This window comes from Tympanuchus pallidicinctus, unplaced genomic scaffold (assembly GCF_026119805.1).
Source record: "Tympanuchus pallidicinctus isolate F22 unplaced genomic scaffold, pur_lepc_1.0 scaffold36, whole genome shotgun sequence".
In the NCBI taxonomy this organism is placed as follows: domain Eukaryota; kingdom Metazoa; phylum Chordata; class Aves; order Galliformes; family Phasianidae; genus Tympanuchus; species Tympanuchus pallidicinctus.
The window spans coordinates 1,503,674-1,528,102 of NW_026294754.1; the positions used below are offsets into that span (position 1 = coordinate 1,503,674).

Sequence of the window (24,429 nt, forward strand, 5' to 3'; positions counted from 1 at the left end):
TCAATTATACATCTGAAGGAACAAAGGGCCATTGCTTCCAGCATGGCTTTTATGGGAGCAGAAACGTGGAACAAGTGCTGCGGGGAAGCAGTGCAGGGAATGGGGAACTCGTGCTGCCCGTGCACTGCAGCCTCCCAGGCAAAAGCCTTCGGGAGCTGGGAGCACTTCTGCACCTCTCCAGCAAGAATGGCAAGCAGCACTCGAGCAGACCTCCCTCCCATCACCTCACTGGTGAGGCCTCTAGGCGTTTTCTCAGCACACTGCGCTCGTTTGGATGGAGTTTGAGGAGTTTTCTGCCTTCGTGTCTTGAGGAAATGCACAGCTCTGAAATGGTTTTGAAATCCGTGGCTCAAAAGTAAAGCATATATATAAAAAAATAGACATAACCTGACATAACACGCTCTCTATGCATGAGCCATGATCCCTGCTCGCTGCAGGTCTGGTGGATCCCAGTCCCTACCAACAGGTTCCCAAAGGCTACGCATGACTACGAAAAGATGTCAGGGTCAGTGAGCATTTCACTGACATCCATATGATGAGATACAGCTACAATGCATTTCCTGGCCTCAAAGAAGGAAAAAAGACCATAGGCTCATCTGTCATAAAGTCATAGAATTTTTAAGGTTGGAAAAGACCTGTAAGATCCCCAAGTCCAGCCCCAACCTATAGCCACCATGTCATAGAATCACAGTTTGGGTTGGAAGGGACCTCAAGGATCATGAATCTCCAACCCCCTGCCACATGCAGGGCCACCAACCTCCACGTTTCATGCTAAACCAGGCTGCCCAGGGCCCCATCCAACCTGGCCTTGAACACCTCCAAGGACGGGGCATCACAGCCTCTCTGGGCAGCTGTTCCATCATCTCTGGGTAACTGACCATGTCCCAGAAAATGTTTTCAGGAAGTGAAAACTCACATGAAGCAAGGATGGATAAAGTAATGAAGGATGCATATTGTAAGTAAGGATGGAAAAATGTAATCGAGGATGGCCAAAGATGTCAAGGATGGTCAAAATAATCACAGGTCCTAAACCCTGCCCACCCCTGTATTTATGACTGGTGTGGGAGAGGGAAGACGGAACCCAAATTTCAGCAGCTTGAAGCCCCCAGATTTGTCTTGGGGTACACTTGGGAGAGTCTTACGACTGCACAACTCATACAGATGAGGTAAAGCTCAAGAGATGAAGGGTATCTACTGGTCAGGAATGTCCACTCTCCTGTTTCTCCCTGAACATGGGAGAGGCTGCTGGGAATCCAGCTATAGTGAGAAGCAATACGATTAACAGAATGCACACACTAGAGGGGTGTAGGCAGCTGCTCCTGCTGTTCCAATGAAGTACATCCCATGCACATCGCCACAGATTACATGGAATAGCATCGAACACCCGTCCTCTGATCCCCCCCAGACCCATTATCTTTCCTGGAAGTGTCCAAGACCAGGTTGCATAGAGCCCTTGGCATCCTGATCAGGTGGGTGGCAACGCTGTCCATGGCAGGGGTTGGAACTGGATGGGCTTTAAGGTCCCTTCCAACCAAAGCCATTCTATGGTCTGTGATCTTAATTGATCCCGAAACTCACAGTGCTACACTTTTTCTTACCAGCTACATCATTACCTGAAATGCAAACGTCCTCAAAGGAGGGCTCTGAAGCAATGGGTGGTGCTCCTGCGCCCTGATTTATGATGGATGGTTGGACTGGATCATCTTTAAGGTCTTTTCCAACCTTGGTAGTTCTGTGATTCTGTGATCCTCCACCTACCTGCACAGCACTGCAGTGCAGATACAGATATGCTCCTGCCTGCATTTCCCAAGCCATGAGATGAGCAGCGTGCTCTGAACTCAGGCATTTTCACAGACATAAACATTAAAAACCCCACAACGTGTGCAGAAAACTGCATTTTAAAACACGGACAATATTTTAACCCAACCTATTCCCCTCCTCTACACATCATCCAGAGGAAAAGAAGGAAATGTGACTCCCCCTGGCCTGGGTACCACCATCATTACACAGCACCATGGCCAGGAATCTCACCTCACTCTACCACTGGATCCTGGGACCTACAAAGATTGGTGGCTACAGGTGGCATCATCCAGACCATCTGTGCTCTGAAAGGAAATTCCTGTCCCAGAGCAGAGCTCTGTGGAGCACTTTGGACCCCACAAAACTGGCACCTCGTGACCTTAATGGTTTTTTTCCAACCTTAAAGATTCTATGGAACACTCACAAGACTCCAGACAAGAAATTCTTCACATGAAATCAGAAATTCGGAGGTGAAGGGAGAATTCATGAGGTCCAAACAGGCTTAGCCACTAGGAATCATAGAACCACAGGATTACAGAATTGCTTGGTTGGAAAAGACCTTACAGACCATCAAGCCTAACCTCAACCCAACCATCCTACCCTAACTCTAAGAGCCCTCTGCTAAATCATGTCCCTGAGCACCTCATCCAAAGGGCTTTTAAACACACACCAAATTCCATCCACGCACACTGCACGCAGCCTAATGCCAAAATGCATTTCTAAATGTTTACCTCAAACCCAACCATTAACACAGATAAGAGAGGCTATTTTCAGACATACATGGGCTGTGATTAACTATTTAATTGCTGGCATTGCCCTGGATTTGGCAGGGAAAAGGGATGAGGGCTTACTTCCTGAGCAGGAAACAACCTGAGTAGACAAAGTTAAGAGGTCAGCACAACACCCACCAAGAGTTTAACTGAATTCTTCTGCCCTTTCATTTCCAAACACCTCAATCTCTCAGCAATTCAGCTCCACCTCTGCCATCTTCCTCCTTCACTGTTCATCCACTGTGTGCCCTTCTCTTTGCTCCCAGCCCTTCTGCAGCCCTGCATTTCTGTTTGCTCTGCTCAGACAAAGCAGCACAGCCCCACCTATGCCTCCCACTGCTGCTACGGGGGGCAGAAAAAAAGGACAGGTGGAGAGTCAAGGTCCTCTTTTTCCCTTTGTCCTTCTTTTCTGGTTTGATACTCAAGAGAAAAGGACCCATCATTGCTGCCAGATCAGCAAAAGCAAGGTTTTTCTGAAACCTCTGGCACTGTCCCATCCTACTTGAGATGTGCAGAGGGAAAGGGAAGAAACATCAGCCTGCTTTCATCCACAAGCCAACAGCAGGCACTGAATCAGAGCAGGGCTTTTCTCCAGTGCAGGGCTGGAGCAATGATAGGGCTAAAATTGGGAGAGCAAGGGAGACAGCATGCATCAGCAGTGCAAGTGCAGTAATGCAATGGATCCCTGTGCAGAGAGCATCCATCAGCACTGCTGCTCTCTGCCTGCATCTGCCTTTCAGCAGCTCTGACTCGAGTGGGAGCAGCACGCTCAGTGGGCAGCCCAGCTGCTGACATTTAAGGTCTGTGTTACTAAGCAATCAGCCACACACATAAAAAGGGGGAATACAAAAAGTCTATTTTTGCCACGAAAGCAGCTGGGTTGGGTCAGGCTGACACTTCAGCTGTCCTGGTGTTTTCTCTGCAGTAAGAGCAGAGCATGAATAGCCAGGGGAAAATTCACCTGCAGGACAGACACACAGTGATGCTTTCCAGGCTGGATGTGGCTCTGGGCAGCCTGGGCTGCTGGTTGGCAACCCTGCACACAGCAGGGGGGTTGAAACTGGGTGATCACTGTGGTCCTTTTCAACCCAGGCCACAAGTCTATGATTCTATGATTTCTTTTATGGAAAGCAGCAATAGAAACAGATAGAAAGCCGTCTATGGGCAGATGACAGAGCTGCATATGAGGATTGCCCCTTTGCCAACCCACTGATTTTGACCCAAGTGATGCCTTTTGCCTTCTTTTGGATACAAAACAACTGTGTTTACTAAGATGATGTGAAGACTAACAACCACTAAAAAGCCAGCTCTTTACAGGAGCAGCACACACCTACTGTGCGTTCCATCCCAGTCCCTCATTACCTCGGGCTTATTAACCTTATAAATCAACACAGTATCACAGCATCACAGAATTGTAGGTCCTTGAAGGGACCTCCAGAGATCATTGAGTCCAACCCCCCTGCCAAAGCAGGTTCCCTACAGCAGGTATTTCCATTAACACGTAACCATTGGAGCACACCATGCACATGTGAGTCAGTACCTCTTGTGAACAAACTTCCTTCGAATGGAGATGATCCAGATGGTGATTTGCCTTCGGCTGCGGGGCACTGGGACTGGTCACAGCATTCCACAGCTCTAAAGGAACAAGAGAAAGAGAATCATTCAGTAAGGCTCTGTTGGCAAACCCAATGCACAGAAAGCATGGCTCGTCCCAGCACGGAGATGTCATCTTTGCACTGCAGCAAGAGCGGCAAGGCATGTGAGTATGAAACAGCCCCACTGCTGGCTGAGGGCATCTACTGCAGCTCCCTTAAAATAAATGTCCATTTGTTTAACCTCTAAAAACCCAAATAACATGTTTTTTTCCATTGGGATTTCCACCAGATTATTCAGCATTTGCATCCTCTCTTCAACCGAGACGGAGAATCTCTCTGCAGGCATCAGCTACGCTTGGTGGCTTTGGGTTGGGAACTCACATGCTGCATCTTGCACTAAGGCTGTATGAGCCGAAACCCAATGCCTTCCAATATCCTGCTGGAGGACTGCATATATATCTAGAAAGAGCCAGCAGATAAACCAGAACCAGGGTCTTCTCAGCTTCCAAAAAGGAGAAAACATGGGAACTGTGATTATTTAAATACTCAGCCAGCTCCTGGGCAGGGGTTTGGTTTTAGGCCAACCAAGCTTTACATGGATTCCCACACCTTCCTTTGCCAGCTGATAGGAAAACTGAGGGAGATGACATTGCTCTGCTCAGGGACAGCTCATGGGCAGCCCCCCATGTTGCCCCCAATACGCAGAAGAGCAAAAACCCCGATGTTTGCAAACACTGGATCCATATTTCTTGTGGGTCAGTTTATCTCACCAGCCCGGGACCAAAGGGCTTGCAAGGAGAAAGATGGAACCAAGGGAAAAGGTGGAGAGATGTATTTACTGCTCATGACATTTTTGGGATCCCCTGCTGGAGGACAACACCAGCCTGTGCCACTGGAGATGGCATCCTTAGAATAAAGCCAAAGAACACAGTGCTAGAGCCTGAAATTTTGGGTGATCTTGGTGGCAACCAAGAGCTGAGCACTGCACCTCTCCGTTTGAAAAGAGTCTGTGGTGAGGTTGGGGTCAGCCTCTGCTCCTTGGAAACAGGGCCAGGGTGAGAGGCGACGGCCTCATGCTGCACCAAGGGAGGGTCAGGTTGGATACCAGAGAAAATTCCTTCTCCCAAGAGCTGTCAGGCAGTGGCACAGCTGCCCAGGGAGCAGAGGGGGATCACTGACCCTGGGGGTGCTCAGAATGTGGGGATCTGGCACTGAGGAACACATGCAGTGGGCACGGTGAGCTGGGAACCCTGGATGCCTTTTCCAGCCTTAATGATGCTACGCGCACACGGTTGCCCTCTCTCCCTCTGCCTTACAACACAGTGCGTGTGCTGCTTGGAGATTCCTCACATTTTTGGGGTTTCTGGTTTCCTTTGCAGCTCAGTGACACAACTACAGAATGTAACAAACCGTCTGCAGGAGGGAGAGGAAAAGCCAAGCGAGCTCCAGCAGAAAGGACGACTTGACAAATCTCATCACATCACGCTCAGCGCTGGCAAACGACTCTCTCTTGGAGCACATTTTGTACTTGGAGTAGCCTCAGTGCTTCAGGAGGTACCAAATATAACACAGCCCCGTTTTAACTTCCTTCCAGGAATACACACAGCCATTTATCAAGAAGACGTGGGCTGCAGCTTCACTTCCAAAAGCTTCGGTAACGTTTTGTCTAATTAAATAAGTGATTCCTTTTGCAGCGAGAAAGAAACAAGAAAAGCAACTGGGCTGCCAGAAACCTGGGTGCAACTCGCCCCCCTCATTGCTTCGCCTCAGTAGCTACATTTGTCAAGTTTTGTATTTATTTAATGTCTTGTTTTTACATCTTTACACCTCTACGGCCACAGAAGCCCATCAGCTCCTCTGTGCAACTCCTGGAGCAATGCCACGTGTGCCGAATGCACAAGCAGTGCTTTCCTTCCATATGCCCAGCTTGGTTTAGCAGGACAGTGCTGCAGTGACCTTCAGCAGCTTCATCTTTCCACTATTTTCCACCTGCAAACAGACAGAAGTGCTGTGCTCACCATCTATTCGCCCCATCATGGGGTCTTCCTTCAGCCACAACAGCATCAGCACCTCCCTTACGGTGCTGCCCAACAGGCACTCGGTACAATCACCCTGTGGGGTTATTTTTAAGGTTCTTTTCTGCTTCATTCTTGACCAGAAGTCAAAGCAATTAGATTCCTTATAATTCTGTGCTGCTGCTGCTAGGAGATGGAGGCTGGCCATTACCTACGGCCACAAAGCATCACTGTCCTCTTCTCTCTTTCAAAAAACACTCAAAAATGGTCAGAATTCAAGACAGATCACTCAAATGAGCACTAGCAAAAATCTACTTTTGTACAAACTCTGTACCACACTTATAAGACATTTAGAGAAGGAAAACATAGTTTAAAGAGAAAACGGCACAAGAGGAGCCTAGGGTGGAGATAAAAACCAGCCTTGGGTTGCTGGAGCTGAGAGGCTTTGCTTTGTTTCGGCTTTGGAAGTTTCTGGATGCTGCTACACCTCTTCCAGCCCACATAGATTTAGAATCATAGAATCATTCAGGCTGGAAAAGACCCCCAAGATCTCCCTGCCCAGCCGCAACCCAGCCCACCATGCCCACATCCCTCAGTGGCTCTGGAACATCCCCGGGGATGGGGACCAACCCCCAATCCCCAGGCAGCCCATGCCAGGGCTTTGCAATGCAGTTTCTTTGCTCATCTACCAGACTGCCACAAGTGGAAAGCCACCTCAGTTCGGGGTCAGGGCTCTTGCATCTCCTGCTCACCGCTCTCAGCTTCCTACAGGCTTCTTCAGAGAGCCAAAGTTGCAGCAGCTTGCTGAATAAATTCATTAAGTGAAGGAGAATGCGTTCTGCTCAAGTTTCCCATTACCTTCTAATTTTACTAATTATTAGATTACATGCTCTAGCTTTTAAAGCAATTTACCTCTATCAAATTGAGCAAAGAAACCCAACAAAGGATTCCCGCAGCTTACTCCCTGAGTCCTCCCTTCCCTCCCATTGTTTTTGGTGCCAAAAAGTTTAAACCCTTTAACATTTCCTTATAAGATTACTGGGGCTACTTAGTAAGAAAACTCATTACCTACTATCTTCATCAATTTGGAAGCAGGCAGAGTATTCTTCCTTTTATTTCTATCCTCCTCTGCTATGACCAACACTTAAGCTTGATTCTTTTCACCATTAGGGTGACCTCACAATTATTCTTCTGTCATACTCCCATCCATTTCTATCCTTTTCCATCCATTGCTTTTGTTCCTCTGTAAAAATCAAGACTCCAGAGGTAGGAGCTGGGAACAGGGATTATGAAATCGATTAAGAATTAATTAGAACACACGGTGTAAAAAGACTGCAGATTGCTAGGGCAATGCTGTGTTGGCACAACTCGGTTAAAAACGCACTCCATGACTTATCAAATGAAGATAAAAACCTTCACTGAGTTCCTGACATGCCGTAGAGTACAAACACAGCCTTCTCAGCTGAGGAAATGCCTTCATCCAGTCGGATGGCGCTGCACAACTTTCCTCCTGAGCCAATTTTCTTCCTCAAAAACCTTCCCTACTGATGGAATACTATGGCCGTCCAACAGGACATTTATCATGATTTTGGAAGGAAGAGAAAAACATCACGAGCTAAAATCCCACTGGACAAAACCTAGCAACGCTTGGATGGAGCCAGGCACTCAAGCACCCACTGTATTTCAAGGCCAGGTTGGATGGGCAGCCTGGTTTAGCATTAAACGTGGAGGTTGGTGGCCCTGCATGTGGCAGGGGGGTTGGAGATTCGTGATCCTTGAGGTCCCTTCCAACCCTGGCCATTCTGTGATTCTATTCAAGTCCTATTGCATTGGTCTACTCAACACTACATTGGTCTTAGCCAAAAGGCCAAAGAACCATTCTACAATTCCACAGCCTTGTGTTTCAGCCTGTGGGCATCCCAAGCAAGCAAAACCAAGAATGTTCTTCAAGCTCCAATGAGTAAAACTGACTGACATTACTCAGTGAACATTCCTCTGCACCCAGGAGCTCCTGACCCCGTGTACTTTCAGCTCAAAGCACCATCTTCTCCCAACGCTGCATAGAATCATAGGTTGGAAAAGAGCTCCAGGTCCAGCCCAACTGTCCACGTATCAACAACAGTTCTCACTAAACCATGTCCCCAAACGTTCCCTGAGCACCTCCAGGTCCAGCACCAGCCCAATGTGCTGGGCTGCGTCCTTGTATCAAACACAATCCTAATTCCAGACAGGAAAAAAATATTCAAAGGCACAGAAGTAGATGGTGAAAGTCATTCACCTCCTGTTTTCATCAATGTTACACCACCACGGTACTGTGGAGCTGTTGTTCTCTCCGGTGCAATCTGTGCTTTCTAAGACACCTCGAGGTTATTAAGCCACAGACAACTTTGCAGTCCAAAGAAAGCAAGTTAATTACCTAAGCACAACGTTAACTGAAACCATTTACTACACCACTGGCAATCCTGAACCTTCAAAGCCTTGGAATCATTGGAAAAGACGTCTACGATCCCCAAGCTCCATCCCAACCCATCCCACCATGCCCACTGCCCGCATCCCTCAGTGCCACACAGCTCTGGAACACCTCAAGGATGGTGACCCCCCCACAACCCCTGGGCAGCCCATTGCCAGAGCCTGACTGCACTTTGAGAGAATAAACTTTCACAGCATCACAGAATTGTAGGGGTTGGAAGGGACCTCCAGAGATCATCGAGTCCAACCCCCTGCCAAAGCAGGTTCCCTACAGCAGGTCGCACAGGTCGGCATCCAGGCAGGTCTTGAACATCTGCAGAGAAGGAGACTCCACCACCTCCCTGCAGCCTGTTCCAGTGCTCCTCCCCTCACTGCACAGCCGTTCCTTCGCACATTGCTGCACAACTTCCTATGCTGCAGTTTCCAGCCGTTTCCCCTCGTCCTGTCTCCACTCCCCACTGAACAGAGTCCATCCTCGCCATTCTGCCCCCACACCTCAGATGCTGACAGACCTGGATCAGGTCCCCTCTCAGCCTTCTTTTCTCCAGGCTGAACAGACCCAGCTCACTCAGCCTTTCCTCATAGCAGAGATGCTCCAGGCCCCTCACCATCTTGGTGGCCCTCCGCTGGACTCTTCCCAAGAGATCCCTGTCTGTTTTGTGCTGGGGAGCCCAGAACTGGACGCAGTGCTCCAGATGAGGCCTCAGCAGGGCAGAGCAGAGGGGGAGGATCGCCTCCCTCCACCTGCTGGCCACGCTCTTTCTAATGCACCCCAGGATGCCATTGGCCCTCTTGGCCACAAGGGCACACTGCTGGCTCATGGCAACCTGTCGTTCACCAGGACACCCAGGTCCCTCTCCGCAGGGCTCCCCTCCAGCAGCTCATCCCCCATCCTGTACCAGTGCATGCAATTATTCCTCCCCAGATGCAAGACTCTACACTTGCTTTTGTTAAACCTCATCTGGTTTTTTTCTGCCCAGCTCTCAGCCTGTCCAGGTCTCATTGAATGGCAGAACGGCTTTCAGTCGGCTTTCAATCCTCCCAACTTCGTATCATCAGCAAACTTGCTGAGGGTGCTTTCCCTAACACTTGCTTTCCCTAACACCGAGTCCAAACCTCCCCTGGAAGAACTGCAGGCCGTCACTCCTCTCCTACATGAAAACACAGGCAAATTTCTATTCTAAAATTAACTGCAGCAATCGCCTTAAAAACTAAAATTAAACTTTACAACTACAGCAGCCTCAGTTTGACCTTTCTCCATCCTGAAAGAAAAAAAAAATCCAAGAATAACATTCTATTACAAGCCTTCATAGCACTAAAAAAAGAGGGATTAACGAGAACATGACAGACAATCTACTCAGACATGAGGACAAGCATCGACAGAGTTCCATTCTCATATAACCTTTGCTCACATAGTGAATAATTGAAGGGCTGCAGCTCAAAGGCTGGGAGCAAGGAGACAGCGGAGAAAGTTGACCAGGGACATTTGTCATAGAGCCTCTTGCATGCAGATGCTAAATCAGATCATCCAGACCAGAGTTCAGTTCTTTTCAGGACACGTCCAAAAATAAAACCCTGAGAAACCAGAAGTATTGGCAATGTATATATATGCATTTATATGTATATCAAATTAGAGCCACCTGGAGGAATCGGAAGCCCAAAACATCTGTGAGATCACTGAGCAGGAAAGAAAGACATGGGAAAAAAGTAATTTTGGAAGGCAGACCTCATAGCAGGAAGCCCCAGTGGCCGCGTTGGCTCTCAGCTCTTCCTCTGCTTCCTCCTTTGAAAACTGCCCCGTGCCTCAGTACCAGCACAGCCCATCAGCAAAGCAGACTGGAGAACTCAGTTAGGTTAAAAACAATCCTTTTCTGCTGTTCTCTGAGCTGGCTGAGCAGAAGGCTGCTCAGTCACACCGATGTGGTGACGGGAGGACGAGCAGAGCTTGAGCCACCATCAGCGTTGATGGCCGTGTCAGCGCTGCTGACCATCAGCCATGGTCAGTGGGCACGGAGGGATGAGTTGGGCTTGGGGATCTGAGAGGTCCTTTCCAACCTCAGTGATTCACCAAGTCTACAGTTCTAAGTCATCCAGCCTCGCAAAGAATGATAGAATATCTCAAGTTGGAAGGGATCCACAAGGATCACCAAGTCCAATTCCTGGCACCGTAAAGCTCCACAAAGTCTTGTTAAGAAGACACACTTTCACTAAACAGGGACTATGCCACAAATTTACTAAAAGAAGGCATCCACAGAACTTAACTATTAGGTTTGGGTCCCAGAGCCTGCCTTTCACTGACACTCCTTTAACTTACCCACTGGTTGAAGTCCCCCAGGGAACTCTTCTCTCTTGGGGAAAACCAGGGGTTTCCAGCAACAAAAGACAAGCTTTTCAATACAGTTTACTCATTTGTTGCATGGAATGATATTTTTAGGGACAGTGAGATAAAGCAAAGAGCAAGACATGCATGTCTACACAAGGTTTTATCCATCCTTGTCCTGTTGAACCACGTGAAGGTTTTGGGACTGTTTTCTGCCAAAACAGAATTACACGTTGCAAGTAGCCCTTGATCCCTTCTTGATGCTTTGCTAATATCACTACAGAAGGCAGAGGTGTGATCTTTTCTCCGCTATCCTCATGACAGTAAAATCAATTTGCAGGTTGTCGCATTGACGCAGATACTCTTGCAGCAGTCATTTCCATTTAGAAATCAGCCCAGGTACATTGCTTCCATCATTGTTTTGTCTGTATAATCTGTGTCCCGTGGTACTTAGGGACGTGGTTTAGTGGACAATATTGGTGGTAGGTTGATGGTTTTGTCAGTGACTCTTCTGTGCCAAGAGCCTGCACTCCATCCAGCTGGATCAAGTCTTGGGAGAAGGAGTTCTGGTCAAAAAAGTGACTCCCAAAAGCAGTGTTTAACTTATCCACAAAGTTTCCCTAAGCAACCAATCAACAGCTTACTAGATCTTTTGTCTTCCACCATACCCAAAGCACACACATGTTGACGGATGCCAGAGCGGCATCCCTGCACCCAGCTACACTTAACGAAGTCATTTATTGAGCCAGACATAATTTTAAGGTGGGCAACTCCTTATCCATCGAGGTGTTCCCAATGTTCATCGCAACTGTTCAAGGACGGCCTGCTTTTCAACAACAAACTCATTTCTACATAAGTTGAAAAGCAATTACAAGCCAGTTAAGACAGCATTTCTTTCACTAGGGTCTACTGAGCACCTACTGAGCAGTACAAGTCTCTCCTCCCTTCCTTGAGAAGTCATTTCCCATTGCTGTCACCATAGACCTAATTTTTCGCCACTTGATTCCCATCAACAAGCAGAGCAACATCAGTAAAAAAACAAACTGGAAGTTAGAATGACATCCATCAGTTCTTCTGCTGAATAATGACAGCAAAACCTACGCCCCCCACTTTCCATCTGTTCCTCCATGCTTTTTCTTTCTGCTTTCCAGACTCTAACTTTGAAGACCACTGTTCTTCATAGAATCACAGAATGACAGAATGGCCTGGGTTGCAAAGGAGCTCAATGCTCATCCAGCTCCAAGCCCTGCTGTGTGCAGGTCGCCAAGCAGCAGCCCAGGCTGCCCAGAGCCACATCCAGCCTGGCCTTGAATGCCTGCAGGGCATCTTCTTGCACACAAAAGATGACTTTTCCTTAACCAGCTCATAGAAGTGCATCTTTCACCTGTTCTCCTTTACACAACAGTGCTTTCACATTCTCCTCTCATCACATTACCTTCTATTTAAAATGCAGCTTCCCAGGAAATGGCCACATTTTTGTGTGGAGTACATACCAAAATCAAGCAACAAGGCCAAGCTCATTTTTTTCCTCTCCACTGATTAGAGTGAGAAACATTCCAAAGCATGAGATAGCCACTGCCAAAGCAAAGCATCTTCTGCTCACGCACCCATAATGTCCTCTGCCTCTGAGGAGCCACAGTAGATCTTCCAACAGCCCCAAAAATGTGCCAGCAGAATGCATTCTAAGCCAAGCCCATCAGCCTCATTAAGATACCTCGTTAAGATACCTGCACAGCCTCATCATCATGGCATCTGACCACAGAAACATATGAAGTTATTCTCCTTGTGCATTTCTGCAAGAGAGAACGGTAGGCAGTGTCCCTCTGGTAGAGATAAGAAATAAACCATATTATTTAGACTCCAACCCAAGCCCCATATGGTGTGCAAGAGTTCAGCCCCCACTGAACCCAATGGACTCTAGAACTCCTCTGCCCATCTGGGCGATGGAGATGTACCCAGGCCAAGGAGAAAAATGCATTTCAGCTCTGATAGTCGTTGCGTGTTTTGGAGAACCTCCAAAACCTCCCAACACGCCAGAACCCTCCAACATCTGCTCCCCAAATCCCTTTTTTCCACCACATCACGGCCATTTCGGGGTGAGAGGCGCAGCCATTTCACGCTCCCACAAACCACACCGTAACTCCATCTCATTTCATGCTCTACAACAGTGGAAGTTTCGCCCTCGGTTTGGCATGATAGCAATTAATTCCCCTTGGCACAATTTATATGAATCATTGATTTAATACAGATAGCTAGGAAAAGAAAAAGCCCTATTAAGTCATCTCAATGACCCCACCATTGCTGCAGGATTGTTCCCGGCTGCACATTTTCCATGCCTGTTTTAAATGTGCTTGCCACAGCATAAGCACAATTGTCTGCAAAGCAGAGACATGTTTCACTAACATATGCTCCAAGTCAACACGGCGGTGGAAATCTTCAATTTATGACTAAATATTGCACTGCACTCTTATTCCTCCAAATAGACTTTGGTGTCTCTTGAGGGAATGAAAAAGGGCTGTTTGTATTTCGGTGTGCTGCAAAAATCTGGAATGAAATCCCTCTCTCTGAGTCGAACCCAAGGTGGGAACGTCCAGCAGGCTCGGATTTGGCACGCTGATGCACATCGAGAGGACCAGGATGCTCTGCAGGAGGATGCTGACCACTTCTGGAAGCACAAATAAATGATGTGCAGATGTTTTTGGAGTGTTTGGAGGGATTGGGCTTGCTTTATTGTTTTGGTTTGGGGTGTTTCTGATCTTTACAAGAAAAGATGGATGAGATGTTCTTCTGGAATTCCCACAGGTTCACTATGGGAAAAGCAGAGCTGGAAAAGCCATGCATTCATTCCTTGCTTCAAGGGAAAACCGGAGCTATTCCTGGCAGAAGTGATTCTGAAACCTGTTGTTAGAAACCCATCTAATGGGGATTCCCATGTTTCCTCAGGCAACAGGTTCAGGGTTTGTGGCTGATTCCCCTCCACCCCAATGTGTAACTTCTGTCAAACTTCTCTGTTACCTCCCATCACCCCACACCTCTGAGAAGCATGCACCATCCTGCCCATAACCTCCCTGCAGGCACAACAGTAATGAGGTTCCCCTGCACCTTCTTCAGCTCATTCCAGGAGGCTCCAGCTGGTCTCACCCCAGCATTTCGCTGCCTTCCGTGTGCCAAGGAGCCTCCTGCACGGGACTGGATATCAGGAAGAAATGCTTTCCTGTGAGGGTGGTGAGACAGTGGTGCAGGTTGCCCAGCCAGGCTATGGATGCCCCGTCCCTGGAAGCACTGCAGGCCAGGCTGGATGGGGCTGTGAGCAACCTGGGCTATGGGAGGTGTCCCTGCCTGCAGCAGGGGGTTGGGAGTGGGTGAGCTTCAAGGTCCCTTCCAACCCAAACCATTCTACCATTTTATGACCCTATCTCAGATGAAGGATGCTGCGTTTGTCTTTCTTTAGGTGGGTTTCCATCACCCCTGTTCCCACTTTACCTCCTTCCCTTCAGCACAGAAAGCACTGCTCTTCCCTCAATTTAGCAAATTCCATCCATTAATTTGCTAAAGGTGCATCCTACCCCATTTCCTATACTGCTGAGACAAAACCAGCCCTAATGGGGGCTGTACACAACCAAACTTCTGGTTACGTCAAACCACTGAGCTCTGCAACCAGTTTTCCACAAACCTCATAGCCCATCTCAATATAGAATCATAGATTCGTAGAATCAACAAGGTTGGAAAAGGCCTACAAGATCATCCAGTCCAACCATCCACCTAAAACCAATAGTTCTCACTAAACCACGTCCCTCAACACAACGTCTAAATGTTCCTCCAACACCTCCAGGGTCGGTGATAGAAGATGATATTGGAGTCCGCAGGGAAAACCCTGCTAAATGCAAGTGAATGACCTCCACTGCACACCTCATGCAGAGCTGGTCATCACCCTAGCAGCAGGAGAATGTCCCAAGTGCTATGGCAAGAAGTTGGATATTAGGAACAATTGCTTCTCACAGAGTGGTGATGCAGTGGCACAGCTGTCTATGGAGATGCAGGGGTCACCATCCCTGGAGGGGTTCCAGTATGGTGGAGATGTGGCACGTGGGGACATGGCCATGGGGCACAGAATCACAGAACGGCCTGGGTTGAAAAGGACCACGATGCTCATCCAATTTCAACCTCCCTGCTGTGTGCAGAGTCGCCAACCAGCAGCCCAGGCTGCCCAGAGCCACATCCAGCCTGGCCCTGAATGCCTGCATGGTGGGATGGGATGGGGTTGGACTTGGAGATCTTGGAAAGCTTTTCCAACCTTAACGATTCTGTGATTCTAAGTTGCAAACACTTCTGCAGAAACACAAATTGAATATTATCCATGCCTTATTTAAAGGCAGCACCGCTGGCAGAGCATTGCTGTTTTGCTGCACTGAGAGCCGCAGTCCAAGGGGAGAGAAAGATTTGTCAAAGTAGTGATAAAACAAAGCTAAGCAAAATGATTTCATGGCCCACTTTAAGAGCCTCCTATGTGCGCTTCCTTGACCTACTAAAAGCCTTCTGCAATAAAGAGCCAACCATACAAACACACACGGCCCTCCCATGGAAGACATTACCTTCTAAATCTTACATCAACAGTGAAAAATAAAACCCAGCACTCCAGCAAGAAAAAACAGAAGTGCCATGAACTCGTAAGAATTAAAAGTCTGTAATTGCATCTGGTATCTCACAGTCCATGTCCCCAGGTAGACAAGACCTGTTCAATCCAGAGGAAAAAGCTGTTTGGCTTCTGCACTATGTTCCAACCTCCGCTATTCCAGCGTCGTATCATCCTCTACAGGGTGGCTTTGGGTGGCACTTGGGGACACAGGCATTGGGCATAGTGGGGATGGTTGGGGTTGGCCCTGATGGCCTTAGAGGTCTTTTCCAACCTTCATAATCCTACGACTCTTGAGAAAAAGCACAAGACTGAAAGCAAAGCCAATTAGATGCTCTGCTGTTGGGCAACGCATCCAAAGCACGGAGATTTCTAACAGTGGTGCTCCTTAGCAAAGCTGAATGTGAACAGTGGATGAGGACAGCCAGGAAAGAGATGTAAAGGAAAGCATTGGAAAACTACTGACAACGGGAAAACAGAATGCACACGTTTCCCCTTAAGAGCAAGAAATGGCCACTCCAAGAGTATATTCCAAAGCATCAAAGCCATAAAAATGCATCTCTGCTGTTCCATGAACAAGAAGTGAAGCAGGGCCTTTTCCAGATGTCAAGCGCGCTCCACTTCTGGCAAGGAGACTTTGTGTTAATTCTAAGGTATTTCTCAGAATTAATAACAATGTCTGAAAAGCAAAGTCCTGTCGGACTGGGAGCTGGTGTATAAACACACACATGTGCAATTCCATTTCTACATAACATTGCTGGAACCAACATCAGGCAATGCTTCCAAGAGTGGCCCAAGGGCCAAGAAAAACACGAGAGCAAACCTTGGGTGCCTCATTAAACCCTTCCCACGACAAACACTTCTGAGGCACAAAAGGACATAAAAATGTAAAGTGTTTTACCAACTGCATGGGGAAGGCACATGGCAGAGCCCTGAAAGGTTGCCTCCAGGATCCAAAGCCTACAAGAGAAATGAAGAGAGAAAAATGCCCACTTTCTCAGCTGGTATGAATGCCATGAACTGGTATGTAAACAAAAAGGACACTTAGTAGAAGCAGCTGCACTTCTGAATACATCCATTGAGGTGCTGGAGAGATCCGTGAGGACAAAACCTGCCAGGTAAACTCGGAGGCTGTTCTGATGGCCGTCCATCACCAGATGGTCAGGGCCATTGACTCCAGTTGGTTGAGCCTCTGGTTCCTTCTTGATGCAAGGTTGCCAAAGGAAAAGACAAGGTAAATTTAATGGGCTCATGAGAAGCATTTAGGATAGCACAAGTCACGTAAGAAAGGGAGCTGGACTCCACATCTGTTTTAGCTGGGATGGAAGGACTTGCACTCTATCCTCTTTTCTCTTTGGGATGTCGGGAGGACAGCAGAGCTCAATTGGAAATCATGGAATCAGGAAGGCTGGAAAAGCCCTACCCCAACCCCCAAGAGACCCCCAAGCCCAATCCCAGCCCACCCCACCATGCCCACATCCCTCAGTGCCACGTCTCCTTGGCTCTGAACACCCCCAGGGATGGTGACCCCACCATTCCTTGTGCAGCTGTGCCACTGCATCACCACTCTTTGGAGAAGAAATGTTCCCTAATACCCAACCTGAACCTCCGCCTGGTGCAACGTGAGGCCATCACTCCTTGTCCCATCATAACAAGCAGCAGGTTTCAGCCCCTTACAGCCACCAGCCTGCCTACACAGCCCAAGACCCTAAGACCAGGCAATGCTTCATCTCCTTGGACGTACATCATTGCCCTCAGAGCCACATCACATCCAAGAACTAACTCTGAAAAGTGTCTGTGCCAAAAACTGCTTCCGAACAATGAACACAAACGATCCCCCAAATCCTCTCCGCTCACCTACAATAAGGAAGAACACAGAGGAAAACTTGTGTGAGTAATAGGAGAGATGTTTAGTGCTACAGATAATGCATCAAAACGCATCCTGCAACCTTCTACACAGCCCCAAAATGAGTAATTGCATGCCAGCAGATATCATCTACTCCACAAATCAAGTCCCCGAAACTACAGACTAAAAATGGTTTTTCAAAAAGTCAATTTATTAGAGATTACTGTGCAGACAGACAGATGAGTGCTCTCGTGTACTTGCTGCATTAACAACCTCTCAAAAGCCACAGGAAAAGGAAAATCAATACTGTATTTTTTTTTCCCCCTCACATCAATTTATCCACTGCTGAAAAAAGATCATTTCTGTGTGTGTTATGGGCACCGTACCCAACATTTCCTGCAGCCTGGGAAGACAAAATCAAATGTTGCTGGGTTTAGCTTTCTAAACCCAAGGAGGCTGTGGATGCCCCATCCCTGCAGGCATTCAAGGCCAGGCTGGATGTGGCTCTGGGCAGCCTGGGCTGCTGCTTGGCGACCTGCACACAGCAGGGCTTGGAGCTGGATGAGCATTGAGCTCCTGTGCAACCCAGGCCATGCTGTGATTCTATGATTCTATGAAATCCTGCCTGGCTGCGCTCAGATTTTGCTTTAGATAAAAACTGAAGCAATTCAAATCAGTGTAATCTCAGGCACTTGGCACAAGGCAGAGCCTTCTGCTGCTGGTCCCACCTGCAGCCTATTAGCAATGAACAGTCCACCAAGTGCCGAGTTGATTCTGGATTCCCCACGTTTCCCAATTCAGGCTCCATGCACACCAGAAGGACTGGGTCACAACTGGAGAGGAACAAAAGGAGTTCTTTATTCTATGCTAAGAGAGTGGTGAGGGGCTGGAACAGCTGCCCAGAGAGGCTGTGATGCCCCGTCCATCCCTGGAGGTGTTCAAGGCCAGGTTGGATGGGGCCCTGGGCAGCCTGGGCTGCTGTGAGATGGGGAGGTTGGTGGCCCTGCATTGGTGGGGGGTTGGAGCTTCGTGATCCTTGAGCTCCCTTCCAACCCAAACCATTCTGAGACCCTGTGAGTGTGAAGCCTTTCAGAACAGCACCTCCACATGAACCAGAACAAATCCCACGACTGCATTCCCTGCACAGCTCACTGATCTTGCTTCCTTCCATTTCTTTTTCCGGGTCAGCAGTTCCCTCCTCTGTGCTGAGGCCCCCCAAAAAGCTGTGAGAGGGCATCTTCTGCAATTCTGTGCTGTTGCAGCTGTTTATCAAAGCCTTAAGAATCCCTTAAAATGTGACTGTGCACCTGTTAAGACAACAGAGAAGGGCAAGCTCCCTCCCCCCGGCCTCTACCAGTGCATCACTGCTCTTTCCAAGAAGAAAATCTACCTAATATCCAACCTGACCCTCCCTTGGTACAACTTAAGGCCATTACTTCTCATCCTATCAAAGAGATGAGGTACAAAGCAGCAAGGACCCGGGTGGCAACCACGTGGACTCAAGCAGGAGATCCATGCTGGACCATCCCACCTCTTCCTCTCTGCTCTCCACGATTTCCCCATGTTAGCAGCACTATCCCATCCTTCTGGTGACTCTTGCTTACCTTGAACCCATTGGCCAGTGCAGGGAGTGGGGTGAATGCTAAGCAGCAACGGTTCCATTAATGGTCCTGCAGGAACAGAGCTGGGCTCTGTATGGTGGCTGCTTCCCCCACGTGGCTTCCTTGGGACAGGGGCGCTACTGAGACCTGATCCCCATCATTTCTATTCCCTATCCCTACAGTCACATCACCAACTCCAACCACACCAACAGCAACACAGTCAGCTCCCAATCCTCAGGCCTGGCTTTGCCCCTCTCTGCTCCACAGAACAACAGAACGGCTTTTGTTGGAAGGAACCTTAAAGATCACCCAGCTCCAACCCTATGGCTGATGGTACAGAGACATGGCAACCTCAGGCAGAGATCTTTGCTGAACCCAAAAGGCTGCCCTGAAGTGTACTGCCAATTTACAAAGCATCAGCCATTAAACAGCAAAACTTGCAGCAAAAATTGTTTCGTCACACAGACTTTTTTAGGTCGGATATCAGGAAAATGCCCTGAACCCCATCGGGTGGTGGGCACAGCTCCGAGCTGCCGGAGCTCAGGGCTATTGGGACTCTGCTCTGACACAGGGCTGGGTTTGGGGTGCTGTGTGGGGCTGGGGATGATGATCCCCATGGGTCCCTTCCAATATGGGACATCTCACAGTTCTATGATTCGGTCACAGTTGGTCAACACACTCAAAACCAGAGTGGAGCTGGCAGATGTGGGGCTGGAACTGGACAAGTTGTAAGGTCCCTGCCAACCCAAGCCATTCTATGATGTCACTGCTTCATTTCCTTACAAACTTAGGCTAAAAACGGAACCAACCATCACCAGCATCATCTATCTTTAGAACTCCACATTCTAAACAATTCCTTCCTTTGTGCTTCTTTCCTTTCCCCCCTGCAACTCTCTTTGGCAGAAGTATTAAAGCAGCTGCCACCGAGAGCAGGAACGGAGCTGAAAATGGGAAGAAAGGCAGAGCTCACAGCACAGGAGCTGCACCAGCTGGGTGCCTTCCAGGTCACTGCAGCCCTCCGGCCTCCCAAAGGACAGCCCTGCTGCTCTCCCGTGTGTGCAGAAAGCACAAGCTCTGTGCAGGTAAATCACTGCACGCTATTTGGTTTTTGGAAGGGTTTGCCAATCAGATTAATTTGTTCAAGCCAAAGGAAAAATAAGATAATACAGATTTTTTCATGGGGAAAGCATTCCGCTGGAGATTTCGCTTGCCTTCCTGTGCCAAACTGGCTGGAAAAGTGTATAATTAGAGCATTTCTGCAAACAGAATTAATTGATTGCAAGTCTGTACAGGGTAAGCCTTACACCCATGCACTTCATGGGGGACAGACAGAAGATGCCCCAGTCTTACTCCACAATTCAACCACTATCCCAATAAGGGAATACTATCACACAGAAGGCCACAATGTACCATTTTTCAATCACATCCACGGAAATATCATCATTATTAAGGTTGGGGAAGACCTCCAAGACCCCCAAGTCCAACCCTAAGCCACCACCCCCCCGTGCCCCTCAGTGCCACATCCCCACGGCTCTGGACCTCCGTTCCATTAAGACCTCCATCTAATTCCCATGTATCCCCTGTTCCTTTCACAAACACTCGTTCTGTGTATCCTAATTTCCAGTGGTTTTCCCTGTCACATTCAATACATCTCCTGTTCATAAATTATAGACTTGCCTGATTTCCCTGACGTTACACAAGAGTCAACAGCAATACAGGAAAACAAAACAGAGACCCAAATTCAGCATGCTCAAGGGATGCTGGCTGGATGAGATCCAAAGAGAGGCCTCCAATGCCTCCCTAGAGCAGGATGACAGAATCACAGAATGACAGAATGGCCTGGTTTGAAAATGATCATCCACTTCCAACCCCCTGCCGTGTGCAGGGTCGCCAACCACCAGACCAGGCTGCCCAGAAAATGGATGGACCCCTTCCCTTCCCCTTGCTCTCCCTCCAAAACTCAGCCTTCACCCACTCATGGCTGAGATGCTGAATGGATCCAGAAGAGTCACACGAGCTCCCCAGACCTGGTGGCACATCTCACAGCACCAAACCCAACGTGACCACGTCGCACCATGGGGATTCCCTATTTCCCAGTGCCACGAGCCACTTCCCATTCACTGAACAGTCAGAGTGCAGATATTGTTGATAAGAGATTGCCATTTCCTCAGTACCTGCACCCCATGGCATCATCAGAGAAGTAACCAGTTCTGTGCTCAGTCCACTCTCACCACAGATGAACCTACGGTCTGATTTTTGGGTGCTCTTCTGTCTGGATTCACACAACGACCCTCATGGATCCCTTCCAACTCGAGATATTCTGTGATGTTACGACTGAACTTCTGCTGTTAGAATCCCTTCCAAACTCGTGTTCGTTTCAGTACAGTTTTGGACACACCGTGCTGCACATACAGCTGTAATTTAGAGCAATAGATGTCAAAACCATTCCACTTCACGCAGGCAAAGCCTGGGAGAAGCTTCTTGGCTGCACAGCAATTAAAACATTGATGTTGATTCAAACCTGCCTGTGACTGAAGGCTTCAGAGTTCCATTGCTTAGAGGCTGCTACCCAATTATTCATCTTCTCTTAGCGTTGCTAAGAGGCTTGGTTTGTATTGTCAGCTTCTTGGGTTTTGTCATTGTGTTAAAGGATTCGTATATACATCACTGGTAGTTCTCTTATGGGGAAAAAAGCAGCTATCTTCAAGAGGATTTCAAATTATTTTAATCTGAAGAGCCCTATAAACATTTCCCATTGTACAGGAAGAACAATCTGGTGTTGTTCATACATTAATCCTGCCAAGCACTGGAAGGGCATCAACACAAAGGGGTGAAATTGTTACAGATAGCCTAAGGGTTACTGCAATACTTGAAGGAGGGGAATAGCAGGGTGGGAATGCAAATGTGGGCCAAAGGGGAGGAAACAGCATCCCTGATAAAATCACCAGGCACCAAAGAATGAACAGAAAGCTACTGGAGACCACGGCAGAAATTAAAGATGAGCCTTGCCAGAAGTGTCACAAACATTTGCTAACCCAGACAGAGAGCCATCCATCCTCTTCCACTCAGTAATAATCAGTGGCAAATTATCTTTCCTCCATCTGAAGATGAAACGTTTCACTGCAGAGAACGGCTCAGTGCTGGCAAGATGGGAGATGGGCAGGGTAATCTAATAGGCCTTTTCCATCTAACTTTTATGATTCTTATGAAAAATGACCTGAATAAGTGAAGTTATTTGCCCTTGTCCTCTTTGTTCATATTGAATTTAGTCAGAAGGGAAATCCTGCCAAGGATAGCAGGTTTTACTCAATTTACTGCCCTTCGTGATTGCTCTGTAAAACATTACATACAGGATAGAAAAGGTTGGGTTGTCGTTGTTTTTATTGTTGTATTTGTAATAGGTTAAAAGAAGAGAATACCTCAAACACAGCTTCTTAAAGGCCTGGGACTGTGCTGGAAGCCTCCTGTGCAGCCTGCCCCGAAATGCAGCACCGACTCCAACATCTGGGCAGACAGAACGTGGGTCACGCTCAGCACAGACCATGAACCATAAATAACAGGCTGGGAATTGGGGTAAAACCCAGGTGCAGCCCATCACCAGCACTGCCCGTCGCTTCTTTTGGCTTCTGAGCTGGTTTGCTAAGGCTGCAAAGGCAGCCTGTAACGAGGTGGGATCGTTCAGATGAGGGCAATGCATTCCCTGCACACTGCACTGCACGTGCGAGCAGCGAGATTCCAGTGAGAGGTTTGGATGTTTCACCCCCACCGTTCAAATCTCAGCCCCAAACAAGAGGCTGAGAAGCAGCAGCTGCATGCTGTTGTAATGAGCGGCGTCAAAAATGCCGAGCAAATGAGGAACACATGTTTGCAAGGCAGCTCCTGCTCCTGGGCTGACCTCTGGGGCTGGGTGGCTTCCCCCCCTCCTAACAAAAGCAGTGTAAAAAGCAAAACATCCCAGTGACCATGATGTACCCACGTGGGTTAAGATGCTGCATCCCTTCTGGCGTGCGCTGCACAGTCAGGATACGGCCCCACTGCAGTGAGCACAGCTCAGCCCCTGAATGTTCCCCATGCTCTGAAGGTTCCTTAAAAGCTGATGGGCTCCCACGTAGCAGCCTGTGTTCCTTTGTTTTAATGGGGGATTTGTTCAATCACTGCTGTTGTGGTGGATTCCCCTGTGGATTTGTTATATCTGCTCTTGGAACTGGGAGACTTGGGTTGGCTGGAGAGGTGGTGGCACCCCATCCCTGCAGAAACACCAGGGATCAGATCTGCCAGGCTGGATGTGGCTCTGGGCAGCCTGGTCTGGTGGCTGGCGACCCTGCACATAGCAGAGGGGTTGAAACTAGATGATCATTGTGGTCCCTTTCAACCCAGGCCATTCTATGATCCTATGATGATACGCAGGAGAAGGGGATGGGCTGTGAGCACTGATAGAGCTGTGGGTGTCCCTGTGCAAGGTGTGGGATCTGACAGCCTTCAGGAGTCCCTTCCATCTCCAACCATTCTGCTGTTCTGTGACAGGGTCAGAGCAGAAGCCCTGACTCACCTACAGGTTCCTGGAGGTGTGGATTTGGGGGTGTTAGAAAGATGGACACGCTCCTCTCCAGCAGTGTCAGGCACTGAGACCTAAAAATCATGCCCAGTATTCCTTCACCTCTTCCACAGCAAGAAAGAGCCCTTTACTCTGGTCAAAATTATACACATTTACAAAAACGAATTGTCTAAGACACACTCCAGTCACAAGTCTAATTACACTTGTCTAACTCTCTGAAAGCAAACCGTGCTTTTTTCTTTCATTACGCATTAAATTGGGCTGGGAGTTTTTCTGGATCTGAGGAGCAGAACAAACGTCAGTAGGTATGAGATGGTTTGCAGGGATGGGCTGGGGCTGAACCTGATGATCTCAGAGAATGACAGAACGGCCTGGGTTGCAGAGGAGCTCAATGCTCATCCAGCTCCAAGCCCTGCTGTGTGCAGGTCGCCAAGCAGCAGCCCAGGCTGCCCAGAGCCACATCCAGCCTGGCCTTGAATGCCTGCAGGGATGGGGCATCCACAGCCTCCTTGGGCAACCTGTGCCAGTGCCTCACCACCCTCTGCCTCCAAAACTTCCTCCTCACATCCAACCCAAACCTCCCCTGTCTCACTTTCAAGCCATTCCCCTTGTCCTGTCACCACCCACCCTCACACACAGCCGTTCCCCCTCCTGTTTATCTGCTCCCTTCAAGCACTGAAGGCCACCATCAGGTCTCCCTGCAGCCTTCTCTTCTCCAAGCCAAACAAGCCCAGTTCCCTCAACCTTTCCTCACAGAAGAGCTGCTCCAGTCCTCTGCTCATCTTAGTGGCCCTCGCCAACCTCAGACCTTACCCTACTTCCCAT

At 48.5% G+C, this 24,429-nt stretch overlaps 1 protein-coding gene across 1 annotated transcript in view; it reads right to left on the bottom strand.

The window, feature by feature from the left end:
- FAM168A (family with sequence similarity 168 member A) overlaps window positions 1–24,429 on the bottom strand; it is a 166,123-nt gene that overhangs the window by 117,880 nt on the left and 23,814 nt on the right. The window contains exon 2 of the mRNA XM_052699402.1: window positions 4,111–4,205. The gene's annotated coding sequence lies outside the window, so the exon portion shown is untranslated. The remainder of the gene's footprint in view (window positions 1–4,110; window positions 4,206–24,429) is intronic.